Here is a 7974-nt window from a genome sequence, read left to right as displayed (position 1 = left end):
TTTTATATTTTGTTAATCTGTTACTGTTAAAATGTTTCATTGTTAATCTGAACTTATTAGCATGTTCCATTGTTGTGAGTTTATTTAGATTGGTTCTTTCATTGTTGTATGTGTCATGCTATTAAGAGATTATTCTATGGAATGGGTGTGAATCCAACTGTTTATGAACTAGATGAAGATCCAAGAACATGTAAAGATATTGAGTTTACTAGGCACTTCTTCTGCTGTTCCTGTTGTTTTTATTGGTGGTAAACTTATTGGTGCTATGGATAGAGTTATGGCTTCTCATATTAATGGTACTCTTGTTCCTAAACTTAAAGAAGTTGGTGCTCTTTGGCTCTAGTCTAGAGGTTTTATTTACAGTCATGCCGAGAAAAAACAAAGTAAGTTATTAGTAGATAGCTAGTGCATCAGAGATTAACAAAAATGAAAGTGGGATTGGTTTTTCATTCTCCACCATTTTGGATACTTTATTATTTAGCTTAGTGTTGGTTCTTCTTTAAAGTTCTAATTGTTTTAGGGGTTCTGAGTCTGCTAGGGTTGTGGGATGTTTTTATCTTTTGATATTTGCAACAGAGATATGTAATTTTCTATCTATCCCTATACTCTGTATACAAAAATTAACGAAAAACAAATCATCATCTTTGTTTCTTGTTATTTTCTTCTTTACAATATGTATCTGTCTCATTATAATGGTTTCACAGTGTCGTTTCTTTAGTGTTGTGGTTCTTGTTTCTCAGAGTGACGCTGCTTGTTTTGTCTTTACTTTGTGAGCATTGTGCAGTGAATGAATGGTGCAGGCTTTGCCTGCTTTATCTTTTGGTAATTTGATTGTCTCTACCATTGTTTTAGGTCTGATTAGATGTTCTTAAAGTTCATGATAACATAGTAATTTACACATTAGTTTGTTTTCTTTCACTCACATTGTTTCAAGTCTTGCTACTTGGAATTTCTCTACTTGGTTTTAGTTCCTATGTTAAACAAGAAGAATTTATGGTTTTCTATGAATCATGTAGGAATCTTCATTTGTGTGCTTTGTTTGAAATTAATCATTGTGTTTATGTTTAATGTTATCTCAGTCTAACATTGTGTTTCTGTTTAATGTTTGTTAGATGACCACATCAAATGCAACTCCAACTACAAGTACAACTCAACAAACATAAGTTGTATCTTCCTCTCAAGATGCATCTCACACCAATTGAAGATGAAACTGCAACTCCAACAAGTACACCTGAAGCGGCTGAAGTTGGTGATGGCAAAGCGAAGCAGGGCAAAGTGAGATCTAGTGTTTGGTTGGAAATGACAAGGATTAGTAAAACTAATGCTCGATGTCATCACTGCAAGGGAACATATGCTGCTCACAATAACGTAAATGGCACTTCTGGATTAAGGAAGCATTTGAATAGATGTGCAAGTAATCCCAACAAGAAGAAAGATAAGGGACAACAATCTCTATTGATGCCACCTCCAAAACTAGGTCAGAATTGTAAACTTATTGCTCTGTACACAAAGCTTTTTACAAAAACCCATTGCTCTTGATCTTCTATGTGATTATGTACCTGATGATGATGGTGAAGATACGGAAGGTACTTTACTTAAGTTTTTGTTCTTTTTGTTTTTTTAATAGTACTTACTTTTCTTGTATTGGTACTTACTTTCTTACTTTGTTGTTTATCTTCTTTTTTGCTTGTTGCAGTCATAATTGAAGCTCTCCTAAAAGCTTGAAGTTCATTCCTTGATAAGAAATGGAAGGTTGGTAACTTTCTTTATCTTTTCCATGGATACACGTTTGTGCAAACTTGGAACTGTTTTGTGGTTGCTTGCTATTTGTTGAAAAAATCTGACTTGGCCCATTGTTTGAGAAGATAGGAAAATCTGCAGATTTGTGGTTGCTTTTATTTATTTGAAAAAATCTGATTTGGCCCAATGTATACATTCAGAAAAATTCTTATGTATTTGCTTGCTATTTGTGGTTGTAATACACACAGGTTGAGGTTGTGCTATCACTAGCCTTATTGGAGATGAATATGCATATTTGTGGCCTAGGATTGCAAGTGCAGGCTGTGCATCCAATACCATTGTTTGAGAAGTCCCCCATCATTTTTTGTTGCCTTTCATTTCTTGTTGCAGACTTACGGAAGTGTTGTTTTTACTATTTTGTAATGTTGAACTTTGAACTGAAGTATGTAATGTTGTTTTAAACATTTGTTTATTTTGAACTTAAGTTGTAATGTTGAACTTTGAACAGTCAATTTTTGTATTTTGAGTTTGTTGTTAGCCTTTTTTTGTGTCTGAAAATTCAGGTAAAAAACCGGTACCAGTCTGGAACCGGACCGTTCTTATAGGTACAAGTACAGGTCCTCAAAATGAGGTACCGGTCAACACCAGGTACAAGGACCGGTTCCATAAGAGTACTGGACCATACCGTACCTTGTGAAGCCTTACCTCATACCCATACATAATCACAATAGCATTTAAACGATTATGTCAATGTCTTATCTACAAAGTTTAATGGTTAAGCAATAAACTTCATATTGTATTCCTTAATACTATGTCTATCTAGAGTGTTCATGCTTCGCAGTTTCATTTTCAATGTGCACGACTTGAAAGATACGTTAGGGAATGAAACATTTCAAGTCAAATATCACTAACCTCAAGTGGAAGGATGATGTTGTCTTTGTAGCTTCTTACTTCTTCACTTCTTCAAGTCTTCGCAATACTTGTAATGTCTCATATCCTAATACTTTCAGGCTAACCTATACAAAGTTGACTCTAGTACATAATCAAGTGACTCTTAAATGAGTTTTGATTTGCTAAAATATGACAACCAAACTTGACATACCAACGCTTGGTGGGTTCAACCGAGCTATGCTCTAACAATCTCCCACTTTGTCAATTTTAGTGACAAAACTCTTACAATCATATGGATAAACAAATTACAAGAATTCATTACACATACGCTTGATTCCCGAATTCAACAGCACAATAACCTGCATTCATTCAATCCTTAAATGTCGTTGTTGACATTATAATAACAAAGATAATACTCCCCCTAAAGGTGAGATAGGTAGATTTCATCAATCCGCACGTCTTTGTTATACGAATTAAATTATATGCTACTCCCCCTTAGTCTATGCTTTCACTCTTTCGTTAGATAAACGTTTAAGCACAATTGTTGTTTTCCTTAGTGATACCAATCAATATAAAACCAATACCAGTATCACTTGTTTAATCCATATATTTCTCCCCCTATTTGTCACAAAATGACAAAGAAACGAAAAAATAAAGGACAACACGGAAAGAATCTTACAAATCTCAAAATAGACTTGCAAGTTAAGCACGAGGGTTCCATACACCATTTTTGATAACCAATATCAAAACCGAAACTAAAAAGTAATTTGTTTTTTATATGTTATCAAGGAAATAATTTCCCGAAGCAATTTTCCCAATTTAGGTTAGCAAACCAAAAATAAACTAAGCGCCTTAGTCCCTTTTTGCTAAACCGATTGTACAAATAGAACCGCTTCATTCGATAAGACCAAAATGAAGATAACTCTATTTTTCTCATCAGGTTCTAATTATCCATATAACTTAGACCTTTAAAATTTTACAAAAGACAAGTACTAGGTTAGTTAACTAGCATTTCTTGTTAAGGCATTTGATTAGACTTGAATAACTGAAACCTCCATTTTGATAAATTTAACTAAGATAAACTTAGCTTCTCTTATCCGGAATCGAATTGGAATAAACAATCCATCACGTTAACCTTTTCTTTCGTTAAGCCATAAATAATTCGTACAAACCAAAATAAATCAACTTGCATAATTATTCACCTCAACCGGAAGCAATTGAATCAACATAAGCATTAAAACACCGCAATTGCACCGAAATTTTGTAAGCCTAAACAATTGATACCACACAATAAAGCAAGATAACAATAGTTTTTCTTAACCAGAACCAATTGAATCACACACACATCCATACACATATCATGGAATAAAACATCAATTGTACCGAAATTTTGTTAAGCAAGAGCGAAATATATATGAAATAAAAATCAGGGTTTTCTTAAACAAGAAAACAATTAACTAACAACATTGTTACCTCAAATTTCACATCCACTTCTCCAATATGTTTGCATCTTCTTCCAGGGAGAATTGATATCGAAATATCATTATGTTGTCATCCTTATGCAAAACAAAAGAATAACAACAACCAACCTTTACCAGAGAAGGGTTAAAAACCGGTTTTAACAATTGCAAGCAAAAGTTGAAAACCGTCGAAACACATATGCTTTTATGCTAAACCAAACCGATTCAACATATTGTGACTTTTCACATATTGTTTCTTCCAGAACCCCTCATGATCCTTTGATAATGCCTACCAACATGGGCTAGAACCTAATCCTGCGAAATCAAAAGGTCACTCAAACCATAAGGGTTCACAACATTATGAGATCGAATATCAAGGTAATAAAACCGAAATCAAACATCCCATAAACATCCATAGCAATAATAAAGCATTCAAGCACAGGCTATGTAAATCAAAAACCATCACAAAAAAAAATTATAAATCAAATAATTTTATTCATAATAGTTTTATTCATAATAGACTTAATACAATCATTGAAAATAAAAAAATTGATGTGTATTTTCCTTGAACAAGAGTTTAAACTTATTCATCCTTATTATCCTCAGTTTCCATGATTTCATCAAGGTTTTCTTCAAACATTTCAAGATTGGTAGAGTGAAAATTAATCATTTGAAGATCACGAAAGTCTCTATAAGATGCCCAACAAACATCATGAAAAATAATTTCCTTTCGGGCAACAGAAGATAATTCCTTCAGAAGTTCCTTTCTTCCTATCAGTTCAAGAACTCCTTCACATAAACTTGTAGCCGTTACTTCAGTAAGAGATGGCATGATCTAATAAAAACACAAACCAGAACAGATCTCAAATCTTCCTTTATTAGAGGAATCCAAAACACTTTCCACTTTCCTGGATACAATATTCTCCCACAAATTCACTGTATGATCTCTCGTTCTCAGTGAAGAGAATTATATGAATTTCTCTAGTCAATAGATCATGAACTCTACATGAGTATATCAAATTAGATATATCATTCTTTAGGTCTTTCATTATTGGAAATCAAGAAAAATTCAAATAAGAATTCGGATCTTACAAGATTTTAACCACTTATAAAAAGAAACCTTTTATATAAAGATTTTCGATAATCCTTTTCAAAAGGAAATAACTAGAATTACCCATTTTAAACAAATTTCTACAAACACCGAAGTGTATGGGTACAGAGAAATTCGTTCATAAGAAACAGTGCATTATTTTTGACTGTTCTTTCTCTTCCACACCTTGAGAAATGATATGTCATCATAATCAAAAAATGATCCAGAGTTTATTCCTTTAAAAGGATGAGAGGCAGAGCTTGCTCGTTTGAAATCATTTTTCTTATGCCCCTTTCTGTATGATTCGGTATATACTGAGTAGACCAGGAATCAGTATAATAGTCCTTTACTTTGTTGGTTAACAATCTAGGAATACTGTTTATTTTTCCCAACTCTCTTGAAACAAAACGAAGAGCATTTTGCATTTTACGAATCTTGCACATCTTCTGAACATGTTTTTTACTACCACAAGAATAATAACATTTTGTATTATAAGAGTTACATTATTGGTTGTTACCTGTTTGTGCATGCAAGATTGTTGAGAACTCCTTTGTTTTTCTCTACTCTTCGTGGATTAGATTTCTTCCTTTCTTCATGAGCTTTCTTCTTCTGGTTTGAAAGAACATCAATTGATTCTTTGTCCCTACTAGTTTCTCCACTGCTATGTTCAGTATTTCCTTTTAGAGAATCCTCTATTTGAGTACACACAGATTTGACAAACTTTATTTCACAGTTGGGAATAGCAGTTCTACTACCTTCATATCCTAAACCACGTGTGTCACCATGACTTCTGCCTATTTCCAACAAGGAAGATAAGTTGGTTGAGCTTTCATTAAGTTTTCTCAGCATAGAGATTTCCTCTTTTAATCAAGTATTTTCATCAAGAGTAGAGTTAAGAGTTTCCTCTAAACATTTTATGTTTGAAAGAAGACCTTTTTATTTTTCCTTGAAACACTCTTGTTGATAGTTCATGTTTACTTTAGAGTCATCAAGCTCTTTTTCCAGAAGACAAATTTTTTCTCGAGATTTTTCCAGACCTTTTTCACAAGTCTCTACATGATGACGTTCAATATTCATCCTTTTTTCGTAGTCACAAACTTGTTGTGTGAATTCTATTCTTAGCAATTTATGCTCTTCATAGAGATTTTCAAACCTTAAAGTTAAATCTCATTGTATTTCAAGTGTTGAAAGAAGTTCATTAGAGCAGAAAAGAAATTGTTTACTTAATTCCTTCAGTTCAGAAGTTTTCACACTTGATCTTTCATTAGAAATCTCAAGAATAGAACTCAAAAATGTCTCATTATAAATCTCATCAATTGAGCAATCCGATATTGAAGAACAATCTCCTTTTGAGCACACATCTTGTGATACGTTAATTGAGCCTTTCTTTAGTTTTCTCTCTCGCTTAACTTTGCTTTGGCCCATATCTTATAGGTTGGATCGCACCAAACACAGATTGTTAGATATTTTCGTGTTTGCCTGCTCTGATAACAATTGAAAAGGAGAGTTTACTTAACTTGGAAATTGATCTTTGGAATCACCCAAGTTTACTTACGGAAATCAGGTTCACGGACTCCTTGTGTATACGCATACTGATTGTAAGTTAAAACCCTAATCTACAAGTTTGTTTTGGTATTCATTTTACCTAGTATTTTTTTTTATCAAAATAAACACAAGATTTCCAAAACCTTGATTCACATATAAAGAGAAATCAAACTGGTGTTTTGTGCAAACAAAATATCAAATCGTATCGATCGTTATGGTGTATCTTCTAAAGAGAACTTTGGGTTCTGCTAGAAGATTTGTGTGAAGATTTACTAAAGAGAATCGGTATTCTGCTAGGAGTTCTACAAGTGTTGAAGAAGGTATTACATCTAGTCTGAATAGGTAGTAGGAATCTGGTGTAACAGCTTATTATGAGTGTGTGCTTATTCTGGACTAGGTCCCGGGGTTTTTCTACATTTGCGGTTTCCTCGTTTCCAAAATTCTGGTATATGTGTTATTTATTTTCCGCATTATATTTTATTTATATAATAGTAATATCACAGTTTGTACGTTAAGATCAATCAGTTCTTGTATCCGGCCTTAGGGTTGTTGAGTGAATTGATTGACACTTGAACATTGGTCTTTGGTACCATTCAAGTTAATCCTCTTATATTCAATCGGGCTCGCAAATCCCTATTTGCTGATTGAGGATTGAATCAAGAGATAGAGATATAAAACTCTTTGATATACTTTTGATAGATTGAGTCTAACTGTTTAGTTGATTTTCCTGAAAGTATATTGGAGTTTGTCTATTTAGATTTCCAAACGAAATATTGGGTGGTGTTGTTAGACCCCCGCTTTTTCAATTGGTATCAAAGCAGGCAAACACGCTAAGACCTCATAAGTCTGTGTTTGTAGCAATCTGATTCTATGGACAGAGGTGTTATCTCTATGAACGTACCACCATCCTTCGATGACACTAATTACTTATGATGGAAAATTGCTATGCGAGCTTTTCTTCAAGCACGTGATTTTCAATCATGGGTATATATAGTTAATCGCTATGATGTTCCCGTTGTGGAAGTTGGAGATGTAAATGTTCCCAAGAACATTGGTGAATACAGTCCTGCCGAGATACTTGCTGCAAAGCAAAACTCCGACGGTTTGAATGCTATCATCCATGCCATTACCCCAGATCTTCAGCACAACGTGACTACGTGCAATAAGTCTAAATATACTTTGGATATCTTAGAAACCGTATTAGAAGGGAATGCCTCAGAGAAAGAAGCAAGTCTTCAAAATCCAGCT

General features: G+C 33.6%; 1 long non-coding RNA gene across 1 annotated transcript; it reads left to right on the top strand.

Annotated features, from left to right (window-relative positions):
* The first annotated feature begins 347 nt into the window (after window positions 1-347).
* On the top strand, window positions 348-2256 carry LOC113293451. The gene is made up of 3 exons (XR_003332313.1): window positions 348-1586; window positions 1697-1752; window positions 1989-2256. It is a non-coding gene; the product is annotated as an uncharacterized LOC113293451 (long non-coding RNA).
* The last annotated feature ends 5718 nt before the right edge of the window (window positions 2257-7974 follow it).

The sequence above is a fragment of the Papaver somniferum genome, chromosome 7 (genome assembly GCF_003573695.1).
Source record: "Papaver somniferum cultivar HN1 chromosome 7, ASM357369v1, whole genome shotgun sequence".
In the NCBI taxonomy this organism is placed as follows: Eukaryota; Viridiplantae; Streptophyta; class Magnoliopsida; order Ranunculales; family Papaveraceae; genus Papaver; species Papaver somniferum.
Note: the sequence above shows the minus strand (reverse complement) of the source record. Positions and strands in the feature narration are given on the sequence as shown.